This window comes from Bos indicus x Bos taurus, chromosome 2 (genome assembly GCF_003369695.1).
Source record: "Bos indicus x Bos taurus breed Angus x Brahman F1 hybrid chromosome 2, Bos_hybrid_MaternalHap_v2.0, whole genome shotgun sequence".
Taxonomy (NCBI): Eukaryota; Metazoa; Chordata; class Mammalia; order Artiodactyla; family Bovidae; genus Bos; species Bos indicus x Bos taurus.
In genome coordinates, this window is record NC_040077.1 from 72,397,867 (window position 1) to 72,424,594 (window position 26,728).

At 47.9% G+C, this 26,728-nt stretch overlaps 1 protein-coding gene across 2 annotated transcripts in view; it reads left to right on the top strand.

The window, feature by feature from the left end:
* Positions 1–16,046: 16,046 nt before the first annotated feature.
* Positions 16,047–26,728, top strand: part of GLI2 (GLI family zinc finger 2) — a 261,060-nt gene continuing 250,378 nt past the window's right edge. For both annotated transcript variants that reach the window (XM_027562690.1, XM_027562698.1), the window contains exon 1: positions 16,047–16,445. The gene's annotated coding sequence lies outside the window, so the exon portion shown is untranslated. The remainder of the gene's footprint in view (positions 16,446–26,728) is intronic.

Consider the following 26,728-nt stretch of genomic DNA (forward strand, 5'->3'; position numbering starts at 1 on the left):
GTGTGCTGGTGCTGCCATAACAAAGCACCACAGACTGGGTGGTTTAAACAACAGAAATTTATGGCCACGTAGTTTTGGAGGCCAGAAGTCCAAAATCAAGGTGTTGGCAGGTTTGGTTCCTTCCAAGAGCTAGCTTCAGGTGGTTTGCTAGCTGACTATGGCATTCCTTGGCTTGTGGGAGCATCACCCTGATTTCTGCCTTTTTCCATATGTGTTGTTTCTCCTGTGTGTTCAAATACTCTGTCCAAATTCTCTCTTTTTATAAAGATAATGGAAACAGTCACAGACTTTATTTTCTTGGTCTTCAAAAATCACTGCAGATGGTAACTACAGCCACGAAATTAAAAGACGCTTGCTCCTTGGAAGAAAAGCTATGACAAACCTAGACGGAGTATTAAAAAGCAGAGACATCACTTTGCCAACAAAGGTTCATATAGTCAAACTATGGTTTTTCCAGTAGTCAGATATGGATATGAGAGTTTCCATAAATATGGTTGAGCACTGAAGAATTGGTGCTTTTGAACTGTGGTGTTGGAGAAGACTCTTGAGAGTCCCCTGGACAGTAAGGAGATCCAACCAGTCCATCCTAGAGGAAATCAGTCCCTGAATATTCATGCTGAAGCTCCAATATTTTGGCCACCTGATGCGAAGAACTGACTCATTGGAAAAGACCCCGATGCAGGGCAAGATTGAAGGCAGGAGAAGGGGACGACAGAGGATAAGATGGTTAGATGGCACCACCGACTCAATAGACATGAGTTTGAGCAAGCTCCGGGAGTTGGTGATGGACAGGGAAGACTGGCATGCTGCAGTCTCTGGGATTGCAAAGAGTCGGACACGACTGAGTGACTGAACACCAGTAAAGACATAGTCGTATTGGATTAGGGACCATCCAAATAATCTCATCTTAACTAACTACATCTGCAGCAAGCCTAATCCAAATAAGGTCCCATTCTGGGAGACTGGGGGTTAGGACTTTAACATATGAGTTTTGGTGGGAAGAGATGCAAGTCAGCTCATAACAGGGGTGAGAAGAGAAACAGGGGAAGGAAGGAAGCTGATATAGAGCTTACCATCCAGCAGTTTTCAACCTTGGGCAGCTGTTATCCTACAGGGACTTGGGAGACAGTGGGGATCCCTGGTGGGATAGATGTTGAGTGGCTTGTCCCCCAGCTCCCATTTACCCATGGCAGAGGCTGCTCTCAGGGGACACAGTTCCTGGGGGTTTCCTGCTGCTGTGCAGACAGAGTAGCCCCCAGTGTCCAGACAGAACTTCCCCTCACAAGCCAAAAGACAGGGGTGCTGGCAGCTAGACCTAGGGCTGAGCGGGTAGTGCCCAAAATGGGAAGGGTGATGGGATGTGTTGACATGTCACCAAGCCCCTGCCCCGACTCCCAAAGCCTTCCTGTTCATCAAGTCTATGAACACAAATTTGGCATCTGGATCATCACACAGGACCCAGAGATGATGGGTCTCCTTAGTCTTCAGCATCTTCCCTGAGATCGGATACACCACCATCTACTATGGCCAGACCCGGTGCTCACATTTTGGAGGAAAACCATACCCAGGGGGAGCCTTATGTTTTATGACAGGGTGGTCGAGCCCAGCCCCTGGAAAGCTGGGATTTTAGAGACAATGAGGGTAGGGCGAGGGGGGCTGGGGTGAAGGCTGACTCTGAGTCACCAAGCCTTGTTCTTTCTACACATTAGCACAGCCAGGATCTCTCCCCCAGACACACCACCTGGGCGGGCCTGTAGCGTGCTTTGGGAAGACAGGCAGGGGCAGGCACGGGAGGGTCTCACCTTCTGCCAGTCCCGTCTTTTACATGAGGTTCCCCGGGCAGTAGGCAGGGGACCAGGAGCCAGGCCCCCAGGCGCTGCTGTCTCCTCCAAGCTTCGTCCGAGCCTCAGCCTGTGCTGGATGCCTGCCCACCAGACCAGGAGCAGGGCGGGGAAGCAGGCACCACCACAGAGACAATCCCATCCAACTCCTTCATTCTAGACGTGGAAACATGGGCCCACAGGCAGAAGTGAACTGCTACAAGCCTCACATCGACTCCATCATGATTTATGAGGCCATAGTTAATAATCAAACACTTAAGATCTATTGAACAGGCCCTGGCATATTAAGAGCTCATTAGAAATTTTCTGATTTTATCATCAGAACGATTCATAGTAAAGTGTTATTTACTGTCTCTGTGTGACAGATGCGAAAACTGAGGCCCAGATGAACTTGGCTGAGTGTGGCTCTGGGTTTCTGGGACAGGGCCACCTTAGGATGGGCTGTGCAGCTCAGGCAGGGTGGGGAGCCCCAAAGCACACAGGCCTACCACATTCCACCTTGGCTCAGCCCCAGCGACAGGAACAGACAGGGAGCACCCTGGGGCCTGTCTGCCACCAGATCAAAGCACCAGGGTGGGGGCCGCCAGCTCTGGCGTGCAGAGCAGAGCAGGGCGGCAGTGTCTGGGCCAGGGAGGCCCCACAGCACCCAGCAGAGAACCACTCCCATGCCAGGGCCCCCCTCACTAGGTGCCCAGGAAGGGCCCTGGGAGGGTCCTGAGAGGAGGCAGGGAGGCTGCAGCAGGCCTCTTTTGTGGGTTTTGCTTGCCCATTGGAAACCCAGCCTCCCCAGCTTCTAATTGTTCCCCGCCCCATGCCCAGGGCTGCCAGCAGAGTGCGGGGCAGCCAGCAAAGTGTCCACGAGCAAAGGCTGAAACGTAGCTGTGGGAAACCAAAGCACTGCCAGGCACATGCAGTCAGAGCTTGCCCCTTGGGTGTCCCCTCACCCACTGCCACCCTAAAAGCCATCTGATGAAAGAGGCCAGGGGTCTGCACTTTGTAAAATCTTTTATTTTATTTTATATTTTATTTTCTCCAGCTTATTGAGGTATAATTGACTTACAACACTGTATCAGCTTTAGGTATACAGTATAACAATTTGATGCATGTAGATATTACAAATCCGATTATCACAATAAGTTTAGTTAGCATTCATCACCTCACACAGCTATAGAATTGCTTTTCTTGTGATGAGAGCTTTTAAGACCTACTCTCTTAGCAACTTTCAAATATAAGATAGAGTCTTGTTAATTGTAGTCACCATGCTGTACATTACATCTCCAGGACTTATAAGTGGAAGTTTGTACCTTTTGACCATCCATTTCACCCAATCCCCAAGTCCCACCTCTGGCAGCCACCAATCTGTTTTCTGTTTCTAGTTCAGTCTTTTAAGATTTCACACATAAGTGAGATCATGTGTTATCTGTCTTTCTTTGACTTGTTTCACTAAGCATAATGCCCTCAAGATCTATCCATGTTGTCACAGATGGCAGAATTTCCTTCTAATGGCTGAATAATATTCCATTATGTACATCTATCACATTTTCATTATTCATTCATCAATTGATAGACACTTAGGTTGTTTCCATGACCTTTTCTTTAATTTTTATTTTATATTGCAGTATAGTTGATTTACAACGTTGCATTAGTTTCAAGGGTATAGCAAAGAGATTCAGTTATACATACATATATACATATGTATGTATACATGTAAATATATATATATATTTTAAGATTCTTTTCCCATTTAGGTTACTACAGAATATCAAGTAGAGTTCCCTGTGCTATATAATAGGTCCTTGTAGGTCATCTAAAGCTGAAACTCCAATACTTTGGCCACCTCATGCAAAGAGTTGACTCATTGGAAAAGACCCTGATGCTGGGAGGGATTGGGGGCAGGAGGAGAAGGGGATGAGAGAGGATGAGATGGCTGGATGGCATCACCGACTCGATGGACATGAGTTTGGGTGAACTCCAGGAGTTGGCGATGGACAGGGAGGCCTGGTGTGCTGCGATTCACGGGGTTGCAAAGAGTTGGACACGACTGAGCAACTGAACTGAACTGAACTGTAGGTTATCTATTTTAAATATAGTAGTGTATATATATCAATCCCAAACATCCAATTTATCCCACCCCCAACTTTTCCCCTTTGGTACAATAAGTTTGTTTTTGAAGTCTGTGAGTCTTTCTGTTTTGTAAATAAGTTCATTTGTATCATTTTTTTTAGATTCCACGTAGAAGTGATATCATATGGTATTGTCTTTCTCTGTTGGATTTACTTCATTTAGTATGATTATTTCTAGGTCCATCCATGTAACTGCAAGTGACTTTATTTTATTCTTTTTTATGGCTAAGTGATATCCCATTGTGTATGTGTGTATGTGTGTGTGTGTATTCCACATCTTTATCCATTCATCTGTTGATGGTTTTTGCCATGTTTTAACTATTGTAAATAATGCTGCTATGAAAAAGAGGGTGTCCACATGTTTTCATTTGCTTAAGATGTATGCCCAGAGATGGAATTGCTGGGTCATATGGTAGTTTGCCAACTTTTGAGGAAGCTCCAAGGGACCCTGTGCTTTGCAGCAGGGGAAAAACTCTTTTACCTACAAAATTCGGGCCAGTTAGGTACTTGTGCTAAACAGAGCATCAGAGCAGGAAGGGCTAAGAGATCACCCCATGTTGTGTGGAAGGGGTCCAAGAGCACATGGACATTCGATGACAGGTCTGGCTACCATGTCTCAGCCCCAGCCCTACTCTGTCCATGCCTGCATTTGTTTCTACCACTGCCATGACAAATTGTTACAAACTGTGCTTAAAATGACACGAGTTGTGTTTTTTAATTTTTAATTTAATTTTTGGCTGAGCTGTGTGGCATGTGGGGTCTTACTTCCCTGGCTAGGGATTAAAGCTTTGCCCCTGTAGTGGAAGTGCAGAATCTTAACCATTGGACCACCAGATGCTGAAGCTGGAGACCTAATGCAAAGAACTGACTCATTGGAAAAGACCCTGATGCTGGGAACGATTGAAGGCATGAGGAGAAGGGGGTTACAAAGGATGAGATGGTTGGATGGCATCACTGACTCGATGGACATGAGTTTGAGTGAGCTCCAGGAGATGGTAAAGGACGGGGAGGCCTGGTGTGCTGCAGTCCATGGGATTGCAAAGAGTTGGACACAGCTAAGTGATTGAAGAATAGCAACATGAAATGGTGATATTTTGATTCTGTCATTCCTTCCTTGTTTATCAGTTTCTCCTAAAAAGAGAAACTATATATATATATATGTATATATATATATATATACATATATATATACATTTTTTTTCATTCAATCTGTCTTCACATGGAGATATTTGGATGATTTCCAATTCTTTGCTATCATGAATAACGCTGCTATTAGTAGTTTTCTGCATGTATTTTATTTTATTTATTTTGGCTGCACTGGGTCTTCATGGCTGCACACTGGCCTTCTCTAGTTGTGGCGAGCAGGGGCTACTGTCTAGTTCTGGCACAAGGGCTTTTCACTGAAATGGCTTCTCTTGTTGCAGAGCATGGGCTCGAGAGCACAAGGGCTTCTTTAGTTGTGGTGCACAGACTTGGTTTCCCTGCAGCATGCAGAATCTTAGTTTCCTGACCAGGGGTTGGATCTGTATCCCCTGCCTTGGAAGGTGGAATCTTAACCACTGGATGACTAGGGAAGTCCCCGCATATGCCTGTTTGTACTGTGTCTGAGATAGATACCTAGAAATGAGATGTGTTTGTCAAAGGGGTAAATGCATATGTGATTTTGCTAGATATTGCAAATTTCTCTCTATCAGGGTTGTCTGTTTCGCATTTCCACTGGCAATGTATAAGAGTGTCTGTTTCTCTACAGCCTCACTGACAGATTTTGATGTCAAACTTTGGGTCTTTGTCAGTCTAATAACTGAGAAACAGTCCCTTGTCTAGTTTTAATTTTCAGTTTTCCTAGTACAATTTAGGTAAACACTTATTTCACCCACCCATTCCTGATGCCAACTTTATCAAAATTGAAATTTCTATACACAACTGGGTCTATGTCTGGATTTTGTATTCCATCCCAATGGTCTATCTTTTTATCCACTCATCAGTACCAAATTGTTTCAATTATGCTGCTAAGTTGTTTCAGTCGTGTCCAACTCTGTGCGACCCCATAGACAGCAGCCCACCAGGCTCCCCCATCCTTGGGATTCTCCAGGCAAGAACACTGGAGTGGGTTGCCATTTCCTCCTCCAATGCATGAAAGTGAAAAGTGAAAGTGAAGTCACTCAGTCATGTCCGACTCTTAGCGACCCCATGGACTGCGGCCCACCAGGGTCCTCTGTCCGTAGGATTTTCCAGGCAAGAGTACTGGAGTCGGGTGCCATTGCCTTCTCCATGCGTCAATTATAGAGACTGTTTTAAAAAATTAAAGTACAGTTGAGTTTTGGTTTCCCCAATGGCTCAGTGGTAAAAAATCTGCCTGCAGTGCAGGAGATGCAGGTTGTCTCTGGGTCAGGAAGGTCCCCTGGAGAAGGAAATGGCAATGCATTCCAGTATTCTTGCCTGGAAAATTCCATGGACAGAGGAACCTGGTGGGCTACAGTCTATGGGGTCACAAAGAGACAGACACAACTTAGCCCCTGAGCACAGTCTCGGTGGTGGCATGAGGGATCTTGGTTGTGGCGGGTGAGATCTTTCGTTATAGGCTTCTCTCTAGCAGCATGCGAACTCAGTAGTTGTGGAGCACACGCTTAGCTGTCCCATGGTATGTGGGATCTTAGTTTCCAAACCAGGTATTGAACCCACATCCTCTGCATTGTAAAGACGATTCTTAACCACATTAGGGAAGTCCCCAAGGCTTGCTGTCTAATACACCCTGTGGGTTGGCCTCAGCTGTGGACCAACACCCATCTTGCCACACCAGTCTCCTGCTTCCACTTTGCAGACAGCCTCCGCCACATGGCCTGACCCTGGGTGGCCCCTAAGCCATCTCTCTCCTTCTTGGATTGATTCAGAGGCAGTGAGAGTTTGCCTCTCCCCTTCTGACTTCTGGCAAAGGAGGCTCCCCAAGTAACCTGGGTGCAAAATAAAACCCTGACACCAAATGTTTAAAAAGATAACTTGAAACGTTGAAGAAAAATAATGGATATCGGAGGAGGAATCAAAGGAGAGAAATGATGTGCATGCATTTGGGAAGATTTGAGAGTAAACGTTCTTTTATTGAAGCCCGCAAGCCAACTCTACGTTATCTTTCTGCTGAATACAGTGGAATGGATGGAACCCCAGGAGGTGGATGCCTTGGAAACTAAGCCATCTCCCACACTATCCACTGCTTCTCAGTAACTCCTTAGAGAAGCAACTAATTTCAGTTAAATTCAGTATACTATGGGCTGGATCAGTTCAGCATCTTATAAAAATTTCATCACATTTTAATTAGGAGTCTTTCATAATTTTTTTCACATATAAAAATTTTTATTTTTGTGTACATCCAACAGTCAAAATGAGTCCAATGACCACCCATAAGTTTCCTTATGTTTCTTTGTTATCCATTCCTTCTTGCCAATTCCTCTGCCCCTAAGCAAATGTTCATCTGATTTTTTTTTAATTCAAGTATAGTTGATTTACAGTGCTGTGTTAGTTTCAGGTGTACAGCAAAGTGATTCAAAGTATATGTACACATATATAAATGTATGTGTATATATATATATATATATACACACACACATGGGCTTCTCAGCTGGTGCTTGTGGTAAAGAACTTGCTTGTCAATGCAGGAGGCATAACAGACCTGGGTTCGATCCCCCGGAAAAAGAAATGGCAACCCACTCCAGTATTCTTGTCTGGAGAATCCCATGGACAAAGGAGCCTGGTGGGCTACAGTCCATAGGATCGCAAAGAGTTGGACATGACTGAAGCGACTTAGTATGCACATGTGCAAATATATATATACATACTTAAGTGTACACACACACACATATACGCTCTTCAGAATCTTGCCACTCCCCACAGAGAAGCTGAGTCGAGTTTCCCTTTCTTTGAACCTAGGCAGAACCTTGTGTCTCAATGAATAACATGCAGCCAAAGGATGCTGGGTGACTTCCAAAGTTTCCCAAAAAGCGACAAGGTTTCTGCCTGGATATCTCTTGTGATGCTCACCCTGCGAACCCAGCTACCACCATGCTGTGAGGAAGCCCAAGGTAATCTCAGTAGTGCGGCCACATGGAGAGGTCTAGACCAAAAGGAACCAAGGCCCCCCAACCAGCAGCCAACATGAATAAACAGCAGGCATGTGAGTGACCATGTCTTCTGATGATACCAATGCCAGCCTTGGAATCTTCCAGCTGAGGCCCCCACACTGTGGAGGGAAGACAAACCATCCCTACCATGCCCTGTCCAAAATCCTGACCCACAGAACTTTAGAACATAATAAATGGCTGTTTACACCATTGAATTTGGGGGCAATTTGCTACACAACCCTAGTGACTAGAACACTGTGTGATGATGCCCAAGCCACATCTCTCTTGGGGCTAGATTTTCTTGTCACCAGGCTCTTTTTACAGAAAGAAAAAGGGAAAACTGGAAAAGTACACCTCCACCCTGTTCCCTCTGCTCACTGACCCTCCCTCACTTCTTTCAATTCCCCCAGCTTTACTGAGGTAGAATTGGTGTAATAAAATTGTACCTCATTAAAGTATTCTGTTGTTGTTATGCAGTCACTAAGTCATGTCCAACTCTTTGCAACCCTACTGACTATAGCAGGCCAAGCTCCTTTGTCTCTGCTATCTCCCAGAGTTTACTCAAATTCATGTCCATTGAATTGGTTATGCCATCCAACCATCTTATCCTCTGCCACTCCTTTCTGCTTTTGCCCTCAATCTTTCCCAGCATCAGGGTCTTTTCAATGAGTCTGCTCTGCGCATCATGTGGCCAAAGTACTGGAGCTTCAGTTTCCGAATCAGTCCTTCCAATGAATATTCAGGGTTGGTTTCCTCTAGGATTGACTGGTTTGATCTCCTTGCAGTCCAAGGGACTCTCAAGAATCTTCTCTGGCACAATTAAAAAGCATTAATTTTTGGCACTCAGCCTTCTTTATGGTCCAACTCTCACATCCATATATGACTACTGGAAAGCTCATTTGTTGTTCAGTTGCTCAGTCATGTCTGACTCTGCAACCCCACAGACTGCAGCACGCCAGGCTTCCCTGTCCTTCACTATCTCCCAGTTTGCTCAAACTCGTGTCCATTGAATCGGTGATGCCATCCAACCACCTGACTCTCTGCTATCCCCTTCTCCTCCTGCCTTCAATCTTTCCCAGCATTAGGGTCTTTTCCAATGAGTCAGCTCTTCACATCAGGTGTCCAAAGTATTGGAGCTTCAGCTTCAGCATCAATCCTTCCAATGAATATTCAGGGTTGACTTCCTTTAGGATTGATTAGTTTAATCTCCTTGCTGTCCAAAAATGGACCTTTGTTGGCAAAATGATGTCTCTGTTTTTTAACACACTGTCTAGGTTTGTCATAGCTTTCCTTCCAAGGAGCAAGCATCTTTAACTTCATGGCTGCAGTCACTGTCCACAGTGATTTTGGAGCCCAAGAAAATAAAATTTGTCACTGTTTCCACTTTTTCCCCTTCCATTTGCCATGAAGTGATGGGACTGGATGCCATGACTTGTTTCTTCAACATTGAGTTTTAAGCCAGCTTTTCACTCTACTCTTTCACCTTCATCAAAAGGCTCTTTAGTTCCTCTTCACTTTCTGCCATTAAAGCGGTATCATCTACATATCTGAGGTTGTTAATATTTCTCTGGCAATCTTGATTCCAGCTTGCGATTCATCCATCTCTGCATTTCTCAAGATGCACTCTGCATATAAGTTAAATAAGCAAGGTGACAATATACAGCCTTGTTGTACTCCTTACCCTATTTTGAACCAATCTGTTGTTCCATGTCCAGTTCTAACTGTTGCTTCTTGACCTGCATACATGTTTCTTAGACAGGTAAGGTGGCCTGGTTCTGCAGTTTGTTGTGATCCACACAGTCAAAGGCTTTAACATAATCAATGAAGCCAAAGTAGTTTTTTTTTTTTTTTTGAATTCACTTGCTTTTTCTATGATCCCATGGATGTTGGCAATTTGATCTCTGGTTCCTCTGCCTTTTTTAAAATTCAGCTTATATATCTGGAAGTTCTCGGTTCACATACTATTAATGCCTAGCTTGAAGAATTTTACCTTACTAGCATGTGAAATGAGTGAAACTGTATGGCATAGTTTGAACATTCTTTGGGATGGCCTTTCTTTGGGACTGGAATGAAAACTGACCTTTTCCAGTCCTGTGGCCCCTGCTGAGTTTTCCAAATTTGCTGGCATATTGAGTGCAGCACTTTCAGAGCATTTCAAATCTTTTAGGATTTGAAATATCTCAGCTGGAATTCCATTACTTCCATTAGCTTTGTTCATAGTAATTCTTCCTAAGGCCCGCTTGACTTCACACTCCAGGATGTCTGGCTCTCGGTGAGTGACCACAGCATCATGATTATCCAGGTCATGAAGGCCTTTTTTGTACAGTTCTTCTGTGTATTCTTGCTACCTCTTCTTAATCTCTTATGCTTCTGTTAGGTTCTGATAGCTGTGTTGCTATCACCACAACCCAAGTAACAAATGTATCCCTCATCGCCCAAAGTTTCCTGGTGACTCTTTTTTTTTTTTCTATGTGGTAAGAGCACTTACCACTTAAGAAATCACTCCAAATCACTGTGGATGGCGACTGCAGCCATGAAATAAAAAGACACTTGCTCCTTGGAAGAAAAGCTATAACAAAGATAGAGAGCGTGTTAGAAAGCAGAGATTACTTTCCAAAAAATGTCCATATAGTCAAAATGATGGTTTTTCCAGTAGTCATGTATAGATGTGAGAGTTGGACTATAAAGAAAGCTGACTACTGAAAAATTGACGCTTTCGAATTGTGGTGTTGGATAAGCCTCTTGAGAGTCCCTTGGACAGCAAGGAGATCAAACCAGTTAATCCTAAAGGAAATCAACCCTGAATATTCTTTGGAAGGACTGGTGCTGAAGCTGAAGCTCCAAATACTTTGTCCACCTGATGAGAAAAGCCAACTTGTTGGAAAAGACCCTGATGCTGGGAAAGATAGAAGGAAGAAGGAGAAGCGGATGACATAGGATGAGATGGTTGGATGGCATCACTGATTTAATGAACATGAGTTTGAGCAAGCTCCAGGAGATGGTGAAGGACAGGGAAGTGTGGCATGCTGCAGCCTGTGGGATCACAAAGATTCGGACACGACTGAGTGATTGAACTGAACTGACTGAAGAACACTTAATATGAGACCTTCTTACACTGTTGGTGGGAATGTAAAATTGATGTAACACTGTGGAGACCACTATGGATGTTCCTTTAAGAACAAAGAACAGAGCTTCCATTTGATCCAGCAATCCCACTCCTGGGCATACACCCAGAGAAAACTGTAATTCCAAAAGGTACATGCATACCAATGTTTATTGCAGCACTATTTACAATAGTCAGGACATGGGAACAAACTAAATGTGTCATCAACAGAAGAATGGATAAAGATGTGGCACATATATACAATGGAATATTACTCAGCCATAAAAGGAAACATTTGTGACATTTGCAGAGATGTGGATGGATTGAGAGACTCAAACAAAGTGACATGAAGTCAGAAAGAGAAAAATAATTATCATATGTTAACGCATACATGTGGAATCTAGAAAAATAGTGCAGATGAGCCTATTTGAGCAGAAATACAGACACATAAATAGCAAATGGATGAACACCAATTGGGAAAGCGGGGGTGGGATGAATTGGGGGATTGGGATTGACATATATATACTATTGATACCATGTATAACATAGGTAACTACTGAGAACATACTGTAAAGCACAGGATGTTCTCCTTCATGCTCTGTGGAGACAAAGAGGGGATATGTGTATACATATAGCTGATTCATTTTGCTGTATATCAGAAACTAACACAACAATATAAAGCACCTTAACGACAATAAAAATTTTTAAAAATTTATGAGATATACCCTTTACATTTTTTTTCACCCTTTACATTTTTAAGTAGACAATTCCTTCTTGTTAATGACAAGCACAGTGCAGGCATTCTGTTTTGTACAGCAGATCTCTGGGATTTACTTATCTTGTGTAACTAATTTTATACTGATCCAACAACTATATTTCCTTATCCTCCCAACTTCATCCCTGGTAACAACTATTCTACCATTTCTATTGTTTTTTTGTGTTGTTGTTGTTTAGGCAGTAAGTCAATGTCCAGCTCTTTTGCAACCTCATGGATTGCAGCCAATCAGGATCCTCTGTCCATGGGATTTCCAGAGATTACTGGATTATAGATTTCCCAGAGAATACTGGAGTGGGTTGCCATTTCCTTCTCCAGGGGATTTTCCCTACCCAGAGACCCAACCTGGGTCTCCTGCATTGGCAGGAGGAATCTTTACCACTAACCTATGCCTTCGATTATTTTAAATGCCTCAAATAAGAGGAATCAGGCAGTGTTTGTCCTTCTGTGACTGACCTATTTCACTTAAAATTTCTCCCAGGTTGATCTCTGTGACTGCAAATGGTAGGATCTTTTTTATTTTGAGGATAATATTCCATGGTATGTTTCTTTCACATTTTCTTCATGCTTCATCTAATGGCATATATTTGGGTTGTTCCTATATTTTGATTATTGTGAATAACATTGCAAGGAACGTAGGAGTGCAGATATCTTTTCAAAGTCCTAACTACAGTATTTTTGGATCTATAACTGAGAGTGTGATGACTGGATTTATTTCTATTTTTGTGAGAGATTTCCATGGTATTTTCCATAATTGCTACACTATTATGTACCATTTAAATTTCATTTTACATTCCCATTGACAGTGCACAAGGATTCTGTGTTTCCTACAAACACCAATACTTGTCATTAACATCTTTTGGTTTTTTGATGATAAACACCCTAACAAGTGTGAGTTAATATCGCCTTGTGGTATGTTTGTTTGTTTTGAGGAGCTTGCAGGCTCTCAGTTCCCCAACTAGGGACTGAACTTGCACCCTTGGCAGTAAAAGCACATGGTCCTAATTACTGGACAGCCAGGGAATTCCCACCTTGTGGTTTTTTTTTTTTTTTCACCTTGTGGTTTTGATTTGCATTTCCCCAGGATGACCGAAGCTGAGCACCTTTTATATATCTATTGGCCATCAGTAGGCCTTCTTTGGAGAAATTTCTGTTCTCCTTTGCCCATTTTCTAGTCGGGTCATTTGTGTTTTTGCTATTGAGTCTTAGGAGTTCCTTATTTATTTTGGAAATGAACTCTTTGTCAGTATATGGTTTGCAAGTATTTCCTCCCACTCCATAGACTGCCTTTTCACACTGTGGATTGTTTCCTTTGCTGTGCAGAGCTTTTATACTTAATGCCATCCCACAATTTTTCTTTTTTAGTCCTTCATTCCTTCTTCCTGTCAGACAGTGCAACCTCACTCCCTCAGATAAGCCTTCTCTGTGTTCCCCACTGCTGCCTCCCATGCTAGGTTAGGTCCCCTATGGTGATCTTTTGGTGCACTTTGTATGTCTTCTTTACCCAGTTTGCAATTATACATTTGTCTATGTGTGTTTTAAAATATTTATTATTTATGTATTTGACTGTTCTGGGTCTTAGTTGTGGCACGTGGGATCTTTAGTTGTAGCATGTGAACTCTGAATTGTGGCATGTTAAATCTAGTTCCCTGACCAGGGATTGAACCAGAGCTCCTTGTATTGGGAGTGCCGAATCTTAGCCACAGGACCATCAGGGAAGTCCCCTAACTGTTTATTCATGAAACAATGAACTCCACGAGAAGGATCTCGTTCGTCCCACTCACTGTGATGTCGCATCAGTTGGCATGGTACCGGGCACACAGAAGGATGTGGACTAAACAAAGTGGGACTCACCCAAGGTCATACATTTAGCGCTAGACTTGGACTACGACTTTGTGTCTAATGTTCATTTCTCTGCTCTGCCGGTTTGCCTCCACTCCACACCTTCTATTGCTTTTTTTTTCAGTGCCTAGACTTCTGACCATCTAGAGATCAAGGCGTGATGTTTACACCTTCTCCTCAAACTGAAAAGATTCCATCTTCATCTCAACAGCCACCTCCTTGCCAAAATAAGCCAGAAAAGGTTATGAGGGTGCCTGCATTCCAGCAGGACTGGAGCGGGACTGAGAAGAAAAACAGAGAAAAACGAAATATCCTAAAATGTCGATTTGTTTAAACTTCTTCACAAACTGAACAACACAAGGAAACCAACAGAGACAAGCTTGTAATGAAGTAATCACCCAACGCTGCTAATATTCCAGTAACATGAAATGATTCTGCACATTTCCTGGGGTAGATATGAATAGGGTCATTAAAATATGGCCAAGGAAGGGAGGGAGAGTTTACTTTTTCTGTCTCCTTAGAGTCTGTGTCTGAAAGCTCAGCAGGAATTTAAACAAATAGCACGGAGGAATGGTGAATCTGATCATATTTAAAGAGAAAGCCCTTCCAAACTTCTCTTTCCTTTGATAAATACATTGACTTCTCCAAGATTTGTTTTTTAAAAACCCTGAAGGGTTTTTTTTTTCTTTCAGTCCGGAAAGGCTACTTGAGAAAAACAAAATTAGCATCAGATTGTTGTGATATTGTTCTGCATATATTTTTTCCTCGATCAAGAAGAAATTGTCCTGTCATCTAAATGAATGTAAGGAAATTAAAAGGAAGGTGAGTAATAGGGAAAGGGGATCATAATGCTCTCTCTTCTGTTAAAATGTGGAAAATAAAGTTAGAGAAAGGCTGGTCAAGTCAGTGGCACATGGAAAGAGCTACTGACAAAGGGAGGTCACATCAGTAACACAGGCTTGTGAAAGGAGGGCAGAACTGGGTCTCTGAGACTTTAGTCCCATACATTCTATACAAGATGCAACTGTAGAAAGGGCTGAAGAGAGAGAGATGCTCTCAACACCCTTGGCTAAACTAATGGTACAAACTACTGAACTCATGGAGGATGGCAGTTCAGTGCTCTGACCTGGTACAAGCTACTTCACTTAAAGCCTCAGTCTTCTCACCTGTAAAGTGGGGGAGAAGAAAATCTACTTCCTGGAGTTTTGTAGGTTATATAATTCAAAAGAAATAATACAACATGTCACCTAGCACATAGTAAGTCGTCCACAACTGTTAGAAGGAAAATTTGGAAACTTGTGCCGGTGAGGGTCCCCTTTTTGGAGGAGGATCCTCAGCTTTAGAGAGGTTGGAGGCTGGCCATGGGTTGGGGGGCACTTCAGCCAGCTGTCCCCTGCTTCTTCCAGCTCTTTCTGGGCTGCGGTGAGGCCTGAGGCCCAAGGCTTGTTACCTAGTTTGCTTAAGCAAGTTCTTTCACACACACACCCATACACACTTTGGTCCAAAAGTTCAGTGAGGTTTTTTTCTTCCTTCTTCCTCTGTTGTTGTTGGGTTCTGATTACTTCCATCTGGTTGCGGCAGCTCGAGTGGAGTCTCTAAAAACAAAACAAAACAAACAAAAACCCTTCCTACCAAACACACAGGCACCAAACCTAGAAGGCTGCTACGTTTCTCACCAGCAGGCGCCCAGAGGGCGACTCGTGCTAGCCGCGGCGGGGGGCGCAGGCCGGACCCCGGCACCTGCGCGCGCTGGTGGCTGCCGGAGAGTCGGCGTAGAACCAGCCCCCCCAAAGCCTGCCTCCCTCCCCGCCAGCCCTCCAGTCCCCCGCTTCCGCCCCGGCGCCCGGAGAAGCGGGCGCACTGGGAACGCCGACCCGGGCATCTCCCGGCGGAGGGGAAGAGGGAGGTGGGGAGGGCGGGGGATTTCAGAGATTGAAAACAGAACCGTCCCAGCGCCTCGGCTCCGGAGCTCATCTGACTTGAGTTAGCGACCCCCCACCCACCCCGGCGCCTTAAAAAAAAGTGTTGGGGACTGGCGCGCTCTTTCGTTCTCTGCTGGAACTTTCTTCGTAGGTGTGCTTTCTCTCTAGGGCGCTGAGGAGGGTCCTAGGCCGCCCCTCCCCTCCAGGTCCCCGGGATCCCCTCCGGGAGGGGGCGCGCGGCTCGGGCGGGGGCGCGGCGCCCTGTGTGCCGCAGCCGTGCGCGCGGGGGCGCTGCGCCGTGCGGGTGCGCGGCGGGCTGGAGCGCGGGAGTGCCGGAGCTCGCCAGCCGAGGCAGCACGGCTCCGCGGACTTTTTTTCAAACTCCCATCAATGAGTCTTCGAGGAGGAGCGGGAGGCGGCGGCGGCGGCGGCGGACGCGAAGGAAGACGAGGAGGAGCGGGAGGAGCCGTAGGAAGGAGCTCGGGCCGCCCTGCGCGCCGGAGCCTAGGGGAGCTGCCCGCTCGCCGGCTGTAGGGGCTGCCTGGCCCCCGCCCTCCTCTCGGTCCCCTCCCCTGCCTGGCCCGCAACGCCCCGGCCGGAGTGAGCCCGGGCACACGGCAGCCCGCGGTGGATCGCCGCGCCAACCAAGTTGGGATGGGGTCCCGCAGCCACAGCCCGGCGCCCCGGAGGCCACCTGCGTGCTAGAGGCAAACTTTTGTCTCCCTCGGTAAAGTTGCTTTGGCCTTCTTTTGCTTGCTTTTCGTCGCGAAGTGCCCCCTACTTCGGCCGAACTCGGGCCGACTGGGATGCTGCGCCGTCTTGGAGCGTCCCTCGGCCGGGTACCCGCGCCATGGCACGGGGATTCGGGCACCGGGGGCTAGCGCGGCGGCCCGCGTCCGGGTTCTGACTAAACCAGGCTGGGACCTAAGGGGACTCCAGGGATGGAAACTCGGGACCAAGGGGGCGATTTTGCATCTTCCTTCGCACCTGGGGGAAGGAGCCTGCCTTCTTGGGGAGCGCGACCGAGCTTGCCTCCACCCGGTCTCCACCGCCCCCTAGCCCGGGGCTGTTTTTTCGGGAGTTGGGGGTAGGGCGGGGAGACTGGGATGCTGCGAGCTCCAGCGGTGGGCCGTGGGAGTGTGTCTCCGGGGAGTGTGCAGGGGGTGGAGGGACTGAAGCCGGCCGCTGCGAACTTCTAACTGCACTTCTCCGCGCTGCCCGTCCCAAGCCCTGCCTTTCTTTCTTTCTCGCTCCTTCCTCCCCTCCTCGGGCCCTGTCGCCCCCTCCCCCTCGGTCAGGCTTTCCCTCCCGCCTCCCTCCTTGCTTCTCTCCTCCTCCTCCTTTCTTGCCCTCCGCTCTGAGATCCGCTTGACTTCCCCGAGGGATCCTCACGTAATCTCTCGCCCTGTCCTCCGGTGTTCCCCCGCCACGCTCTTTCTTCCCCGCCCCCACTCATCGTCCACCCCGCCCCCCCCCCCCGCGTCTACCCCCGCGCCGCCGGCAATCTCTCAACAAGTATATTTGCTGAGGAATTTGAAAAATCCACTACTGCAACTTGATCTGTGTGCGATGGATGGGGAGCGGCGCAGAGAGAGTTGGGCGCCAATCCTATTAAGGGTTTAGAAAGGGGAGCGTTTCCCTCAGACGGGGCCCGGGGAGGGGGGCCGCTGGTAGGAGGAGAAGGAAGGGAGCGCGTGCGTGTGTGTGTGTGTGTGTGAGCGCGCCCCCCATGTCGGGGGAGGGGGCGCTGGAAGTGCACCCAACTGGGTGCCTTTTCAGCCCGACAGTAATTGCTGTCACTTCCTAGGAAACCCGACTTCCACTACGCGAGGATCTGGAGATGGAGCCGGAGCGCCTCACCCCGGGTGCCCTGTCGCAGTGGCGCTCGCGGGCTTTGGATCTCCCGCAGGGTGCCTCCCTCCACTCCCCTCTCTTTTGTGTCTTTTTGGTGTGACTTTCAGAATTGATCCCGGCCGGGGAAGAGTCGACCTTTTCCCGGAGTGTGGTGCTGGGCCGCGGGGATCTTTTACTGCGCTGCTCTGCCTTCTCGCTAGGACATCCCGCGCGGCGCTCGGGCTCCTGGGAGGACTTTGCAGCCCGGTGGCCGCGGCCGAGTCCCGGGACCCCCGCCCTGCCGTCCTCGCCAGGCGTGTGAAGGTTTAATCCCGACAGCTCCAGATAAAGGGAGCAGTTGTAAAACGCTCATATGCTGTTTGCCGACGAGGCTCAGGGGGATGTTGGAGCATTTGAAAGTAAACGGTTCCCTCGCAAGCGGCATAAAATAGTGTTTAAACAAATATTGTATTGGCGTGCTCAGGGGGCTCGGTGCCAAAAAGGAAAGTAAATAAACGCTGAAATCCAAAATATACAGCGATGGAAAGCCACGGAATAGGCGGGCTGGTCACCAATCTCCTGAGGAGATCTGTTTGTTCTACCACCTGACCCAGAAGCCCCCTCCCCGCCCACTTCCTTACCTTGCCTGGGAGTTTCCTTTCTTCGGTGGCTTCCCTGTCCCGTGGGGGCCTCAGAGCGACTTTGCACTTGCCTCTGCCCGGAAAAAAAAACTCATTGTGTAGCTACCCGGGCTGGTCTCCCCAGGGCTGGCATGGGCACCCTAACTGTGCCTGGCTGCTTTGACTTCTGGTGGCCTTCAGGCTCGCCCCAGCTTCTGGTCTGGCCAGGGTCACTGATTCTATAGGGAGGCAGGAGGCATCCAGACCACTGCAGATACATCCCTTCAGGACCCCACCTCTTCCCTTCTTGTGCCTCTTTCTTCCTTCATCTTTCCTGCTTTCGTTTTCTCAGACCTACTGCTTCGACCCTGATGGCTGAGGGTTCTCCCCAAGATTTAAGGTCCCAGTCAAACCCCAACACGTAGAGAGTTGTCACTTGTCTGAGTTTCAGAAATTAGTTCTGGTTTGTGATATTTAGGATGGTTTGTATTTCCCCTCTGCTGGGAGAAATAAACTAATTTTGTGAGGTTAGTTAGTGATGGTAGGGGGATTTAAACTCAGGCAGGAAGCACTCCAACGGAGGTGAGGCCCCCACTCACCCAGGAAATAGGCCTCAGGTGACCTGACTGTCCCTTGGCTAGGCATCTGAGTGAGACTGTAGTCAGCTCAGTCTGTTTTCAAAGTCAGTGGGCTGAGAATGCCAATAGGAAGGAGGAAGACACTCCCAAATCAGGCCCGGGCTCACTGAGGACCAAGGCAGGCCTGACTGTTAGGGAGAGTTTTCTTTTCTTTTCTTTTTTTTTTTTTTTTTTATCATTCTCCATGGGAATGGTTTGGAGGGGAATTTGTACAGGGTTCAGACCCCTTCAGCAGAGCATCCCAGGCTGCTTCCAAACTCATATGGACCCTGCCCGTGGCCTTGGAGGGGACTTTTTGGCTTGGCCCATCTTGAAGGGTATGTGGGGTTAGAGAGGCCCTTCTGGCCAGGCAGCCTTAGAAAGGAGGGCTGGTGTGTGTTCTAGGAGGGCCAGTGTGTGTTCTTGGGGATGCTCCAGCTCACTCATGGAAGAGGGGGCTACAGGGCTGCTTGTCAATGACTCCTTGCCGGGCTGCAGGGGTCTTGGAGGCTGTGTACTGTAGCTGGCTTGTTTGCACTGCAGACTGAAAGATACACAAATGCTTCATGCTTTGTGTACTCCCACAAGTGCCCTGTACACAGTACAGCCCTTAGGGTTGGATTAGCCAACCTGGCGATTCAGCAGGCAGGCTGACAAAATTGAATATTTGCCTAAAAAACACCCTTCTTTCAGCAGGACCTCTCTTGACCACCCAGAGGAAGGCAGAGGAACCTTCACCCTACAGATGCCAGCAAGTCCCTCTATCTGGGACCAGGCAGTTTTCATGGGCACTTTGAAAGACTGTGTGACCCCTACACACCCAGCTGACTTGTGGAAGCACAAAAGGCGAGCCCAGTAGCTTTATGGACTCAAGGGGTAGGGCAGCCTGCCTTTTCCTGGGAAAAGTGTGTTCAGCCGCATTTCCTTTTATCCCGTGACGCTGGCTCATAGGCCAGCTCCAGGGAGGTGGAGCTACCTGTCCTGCTTCTTTAGGATGCAGAGGGGTTCTACCTGTGCCAGGCCCTGTTTCCTGGTGCTCAGGGATGGTGCTCGGACCTAGCCGTGGAGGGCTGCAACTGTATCCCCTGGAACCTTTGAAAAGGAACCCCTCCCCGGGGTAGCAGCTCCCTGCTTTCTTCTTTTCAGTAAGTGTCAGAGGCGTGCACGCTTGAAACATGTGAAGAATACCAAAGAGGAAAACTGTACTCTTAGATTTCAGAAAATTCAGAGAAGCCACAGAGGTGATTGTACAAGCCACCAGAATAGGCCCGGTTTCAGTGATAAAGGCTCACTGGCTTCTAAAGAAGGCTGGAGGGGAGGCTGCTCTTTAATTGTGGCCTCAGGTTTGTTTAAAAGATGGTTTGGGAAGGGGTCCTGGGACGGCTTTGTCATTTGGCAATGTCTTTTGGTAAAGAACAACAGCTTCGTTGGTTTTAAATAAATCCTTGCCACCAGATTTAATACTGCGTATTCCAAAATGAATTTGAATGTTTGCTGTGGACTCCAAAGGATTAAAAAAAAAAAAAAAATCATCGATCATTGTTTTTTTTTTTCTTTCCATGTTTTTTTTGATCATTGTTTTTAGGTTTGGAGGGTGACCAAAATATCCTAAACCTACAAAACTATGTTTAACCCCCTGGGGGAATACCCTAGTGATAACAGCAGACTTTCTGCCTGTTTAGTATTTTATTTTCCTCATGTCCTTTATCAACAAAAGCACCCTCAATATAGTTGCTTGTGTTCTGCTTCTAGCTTTTTAAAAATCATACTGTGTGAGGGAAAATAACTCACTTAAGATGTGACCAAAGAGTTCATATAAACTGTTTTTGAGATTTTTGGTTTAAAGTGCATAAGTTCATGTGGTTTTGTGTGTGTGCATGTGTGTCATAAAAAGCCCCCCAAAAACAGGTTGCCGGGCAATGTGTTTTAACTGTGAGTGCCCGGTTTCAGGCATTAGCATAAGAAAAAAGTTTTAGTGCATTTCCTATTGTCTTGAAAGAAGAGTTTCAGCAAAGGGAAGGAAAGCCGCAAAAGGGTGATGGTCCATTGAGATTCTGCGGCAGCCCCAGCTCGTCATCTGGCCCTGAAATCTGTGATCGGATATCACTTTTATCTCAGTTTTCCATTCTCCGGCCTTTTTCACACGTTCACTTTTTGTCAAGGTTTATTGATTACGTTTTCTTCTCTGCAAATCTGTGGAAAATTTAATGAACCAAACACAGCAGTGAAATAAAAGGGACTTTTTATTCATTAGCAAGGGATTGATTTCCCCCCTTGGGCGGAGGGCCCCTGGCCTCTTGAGAGGTAGTGAGCGAGTGAGAGGGGGGAGGGGGTGGCCCTGCCCCCGGGCTGAGGCGGGGCCTCCTGGCTGACCAGCGCCGTCTCAGCCCCGGACTCCCGTCCGCACTCCATCCTGATGGTTGTTCTGTGCCAGCTGCAGACCTCAGCCTCGACCTCCGGGATCCGGGTTCCTCTGGGATCGGGGCTCCCTGGGCTTAGGGGGCGGAGTAGGGATGGGGATATTTGTGTTCACCCTGGCAAACCTCTCGAGTGCCTGGGCCTTCCCCGGGACACAGTTAAGTAGGGCCCTTCCTCCAGCCCCGGCTTTCAGACCTGTAATTAAGCAAAGCCCCTGGTGTGATTACGCTGTGCTGACTCGGCTGGGTTCTTTGGAGCCGCTTCCCTCTACGAAACAGAGTGAACTTTAGCTCTTTGTAGCGGCTTCCTGGGTAGCCTGGGGTCGGATTCGATTGCACGTCTGTCTGTCTGTCTCCCCGACACCCGCTTCGCCCTTCTCTGCCCGCTTTGTCTCCTCCCTGTCCATCTTCCTTTCCCCCAGTCTTCACTCTCGCTCTCTCTGTCCCGCCTCTCCCCGCCCTACGTCTTCTTTCTCTCCTCGCTCCTGTCTTTTCTCTCTCCCTCTCCTCTTTCTTTAGGCATCTTTTTATTTCACTCCCCCTCCGCTCCCTCCTCCGTCTCCCCGCCCCTCCATTTTCTGCCCCGCGGAGGGCTGGCTGCGAGGCCTCCGGGAAGCCGCGTGTCCAGGCCACCGGGACGGTGCCCGAGTACCGGGACCCCTCCGCGCCCCGAGCGGCTCGCGCGCCGGCGGCGCCGCGTCCCTCCCACCTGCCCGCCGGCCGGGTTTGCGGCGCCCAAACAATGGCCACATTGTCCTGGCCGCGCACCGGCCGCCCCCGGCGAGTGGCGGCAGGCCGGACCCTGCTCGTGGCGGCTCGGGAAGAAAGCCAGCGGCCCAGATCCAGATCGGGCGCCTTTGGCGCCGGGTGGGAGACCGGAGCGCGCCCGCGCTCACCTGGGGAAGGCGCTTCTCCCTGCCCACGGCCGCTGGCCCTCCCTCCCTCTTCCCAGTGGCTCCCCACCCACTTTTCCGAGAAGAGAAGGGGATTCATTCGACTTTAGGTGACAGTTTGCAGAGTGAATTGAGAGCATTTCACTAAAGCCAGGAGAAGAGGGGCCACGTTACCAAACTTTTGGCGGCATCAGAAAACTTTTTCCAGAAGGCATATTTGCGAGTGACTGGAGCCACGAAGGCCTCCTTTTGCCCTATCCATCCGCCTTCTCCCACCAAGGCAGGAAAGTAATGGTGGTCACTCAAAATAGTATCCCCCGCCCCCCCCCCCCAATTCGTCTTGATCTGTAGGGATTGAAGACCTCTTAGCGCTCAGAAAAAGAAGGATCTTTGAATGCTGAGGATGTTAAAAGAGCGTCGGTCCCGGGTCCAAGCAGACGCTTAGCAATGCTCCTTTGTGTTGTGGACAATGCAATAAGTCAGCCCGACTTTTGAGCCACATTTATAAGGAACTGTAAGGGCCGCTCAAGTACACTTGTGCTAAGTTGAATTGATTGAAATTTAATGGCGGTTAGTGGCGATGAATGGTAATGATTTCCCAGCGTATCTTTGGCATACTTGACATTAATAACCGGAGTGTGTGTGTATACCCGCACCGGGAGCCTGCCACACACGTGAGGCGGGAGCATTATTCATTTTCTGAGATGCCAGCCCTTCGCCTCCTTCCTCTCCTCAAATCCTTTTCCTTCTCACCATAATTCAGTTGTTCAGATGATGTTAAAAAAAAAAAATCAAAGGGAAAGAAGGAAAGAGAAAAATCTTTCTCCATTGAGTCCGTACATCATGTCAATATAATTTTGAGCTCATGATTTTTTTCAGTTCCTACATAAATCAGCTTCTAATATACAGAATGTGATGAATTTGTTTTAGCTGCCACCATGAATTAATATTATGCAAATAGAAGCTTTGCAGGTGAAATGATTTACTTAATAATTTCAACTTCTAATATTTAAACTCATTCATTATGTTGGGAGTTAAAAAAAAATAAGTCCATATTTTTCAACCTGTGATGGGGAGATTAGTATGCAAGTATTTGTGGCATAGGTAGGCCTTGATGGCCAGAAAATAGCTCTTAATGTGTTGATTCTTTCTAGGAGGATCTATAGTTCACCAAGCAGAGGTTTAAGAAGCAGGGGATGGAAGTGTTAACAAGTGCCTTCTGGGGGAGGACATAAATGCATGGAAATAAATCCAAAGTGACCATCACTGTAATACGTCTCCTGGGACTGTACAGGCTCTACTTTGGTAACCTAGCTGGGTTTTTGCTTTTGAACTAGTCTTGAAGGATGAGTCTGTCTAAGCCAGGTGTAGGCTGAAGGGGTTCTGATGCCCCCTGCCCCCATCTTTGTCACTGGTTTGTCGAGACCATCTTAAGACGAGTTGTTAATAGCTGCCCATGAAGGTGGCAGTGATTTAGAAAGTTGGGCAGAGGACTGCCCCACCAAAAAAAAATGCTAGGAAGACTTTCCTGTATGTATCATCTTTGCAGGATGTGTTTTCTTCTGGAAAAAGTTGAGGAAGAGAGTAGAAGTGATGGATAAGTGCCCTGTGATGAGTAATGAGCCTGAACCCTTGGGTTACCCTCCAAGAGTGTGAGACCAGTCACTTAGGAGCTGGGTTGACCCGGTGCAAGTCGCTTGGCCTCTCTGTGGAAGGGGCGGGACTTGGCAGGTGTGATCTCTCAGATCCTCCAGCCACAATTTCTTGGGAGTTAGCACACCCTGCCTCTCGCAGTCATCATTAAGAATCAGACCTCATGCAGGGTTGGTGGGGGGCACCAAGGTCTGGACAGAGTGTGAGGTCTTGGTCTTTGCCTCTGCTTTTGGGGAGAGTGTAGTGAGGCTCCTCTCAAGGAATAACCCTCCTTCCCTCACCTCCCCGCCTGTCACTACCTAGTCAGCTGTAGTGCTCAGAGCTCCTCTGGGATATGGTCACTGGGTGAGCGGGCGTGGGCTGGACGTGGGGACATTGGTGGGGGTGGGGGAAGCATTTGGTCTGCAACGGCCTTTTCAGACTTTCCTGAAGGCTACTGCCAAGTTGAAGGGTGGGCTGACACATAAATATGTCTTGGATCTCTGAAGATAAGTGTCGAGTTTTGACTTGCCTTCTCCAAAAATTGAGGTCATCGTGATCAGATGATGGGTTGAAAGGACATTACTCAACCATTTCTGCAGATAGCAGAGTGTTGTGCAGGGGTGATACATTGTGTGTCCAGGCAGCGACAGAGTATTTAGGGCTGACTCTCACTGTCTATGGAGATCAAGGTGAGGGGACATCACTGATGGTCGCTGGCTGAATGTGCCTCATTCATGTAAGGAGAGAAGAAATCTGACTCAGCAGTCACTTAGCCAGGAGTTGTCAGGTGCGCTGGCGGCAGGATGAAGCAGGGTGACAGGGTTTGAATGTGATTTGGATGTCTTCATCTTTCTAAGATATAGTACTCTAATGTCTTTATATTACTTACATGCATGAATGTAGTATCGATATGTATCCACTCTTCAGGTTAAGTATGGTGGTATAGTCAAGTCTTGTCTGACTCTCGGCCCCATGGACTATAGCTCCCTAGGCCCCTCTGTCCTTGGTATTCTCCAGGCAAGAATACTGGAGTGGGTTGCTATTTCCTTCTCCTATGTTAAGAATGTGTGTGTGTGTGTGTGTGTGTGTGTGTGTGTGTGTGTGTATACATGTATACACACACATTCAGAAGTCTTTTAACTACCAGATCCCTTTATGAATTAGATTTTTTTCTTCTAAGATGCACTTAAACAAAAAGAACTAGCATAGGAGAATGAAGTCAGAACTGGAAATGAGTTAAAGAGGCAAATCTGAAAAGAAAGCCTCCAGCGGGCTTCGTTCCTGCCAGGGATTCAGGTGGAAAGCTGGTTAAATATGTAGATTCTCAAGCCCCTCAGCCTTTTCGATGGTAAAGAATCTGCCTGCAGTGCAAGAGATCCAGGTTCAGTCCCTGAGTTGGGAAGATCCCATGGAGAAGGGAATGGCAACCCACTCCAGTATTGTTGCCTGGAGAATCCCATGGACAGAGGAGCCTGGTGGGCTATAGTCCATGGGGTCTCGTAGAGTCAGACATGGCTGAGCTGAGCTAGTAACACTTTCACTTTCAGTTTTCAGGCCCCCCCCAGGGAGAACCTACAGACTGTGAATTCCCTTGGAGGGGACCCTGAGATCTGCATTTAATCAAGGATTTTTAGGGCAAGGTGATGGGGATTTAATGATTTCTTCCTGTGATGCTCTTCACCTCACTGATTTTTGCATTTAATAAAGGGAGAGCATTTCCTTCTGTAAGACTGGATGGATAAGCAGCATTTAGACTGCCCAGCTATTTGGTGGACTGGAGGTTGGGGCAAATAAGCTAGCTGAGAATTGAGCTGCTTCTGCTCCAGACATCACAGAGAAATGGGCTGTCTTTCTGAGACTGTCAGCCAGCTCCGACAATCCCACAGTCTGCTGAGAAAGATACCTGGAGAAACCAGAGAGCAGCGAGCTTATTAAATCAGCACCTTAGTTTCTGTGCCATGGGTTCTTGACCTGAGGGTCCTTTGGATGGCTCCTTTGTTTCTTTCTGTATAAGAAACTATACCTGTGCATCATGATGGCTGGTTCCTTGCTTCAGCTGGCAGAAGTCCGACCCTTTTTGGGTCTAGTTCAGCATTGGAGAGTTTGAGCAGGTCTTTGGTAAGAGTGACCCAGACTGAGGTTTGACTTACCTGTGGGTGTCTTATGGTTCCCTGAGAAGGGCAGGAAGGAGATACAGACTGAGTGAGAGGAGCTGGTGTGGGATATCACGGCCTCCCAGCCGTGATGGCCTCAGGCCTGGAGCTGGAGAGAGCCTACCATGAGGGGGATGGGCTGGTGCAGGGGGCCTGCCATGATGGGCATGGGCTGGGTGCAGGGGGCCTGCCATGAGGGAGATGGACTGGTCTAGACCTCCCAGGGCAGATTGAGGGCACACTGCCCACCTATGCCCCTGGCACTGGGAGGCCCGAGGGAAGTGGGATGAGGCCTGGTGGCATTTCTGTGTCCCTGGTGTCTGACACCTGGGTGCCTCATTCCTTTCTAGATCCGGCCCTCAGTCCACGGACCCCCAGACTACTAGTGCCCAGCTCCACTGTTCTACCGAGAGCAGCTGCGGTCCCATACTAGAGTGCTGCTCCTTCATTGACATGCCTCTTCCCTTGTCCAAGGACCCCCTTGCGTGGGTGGTTATTGGTGGGCAAGAAACATGGAGGTAGCATCAGGCTGATGGCCCCTTTGGAATCTTGCCTGGAGGTTGGTTGGTTGGACTAGACGTGACCCATAGACCTCCTAGCCCCCATCCTGCCCATGGTATAAGTCCTGTCCTTGCTTGCAGTGATGTCAGCAGTGAGAAGCCAAGCCCCCAGACCACTCCCCAGCCCTGGGCACCCACTAACCTGCTTCCCAGAGCACTGTGTGTCCCTCTCCAGCTGCCTAGCCACCTGCCCAGCCAGGCCGACAGCAGCAGCGCAGCACTTGGGCCAGACCTGGTCCCACCCACTCTCCTGTCCAGCCCAGCTCACCCTGTGGGTACCTC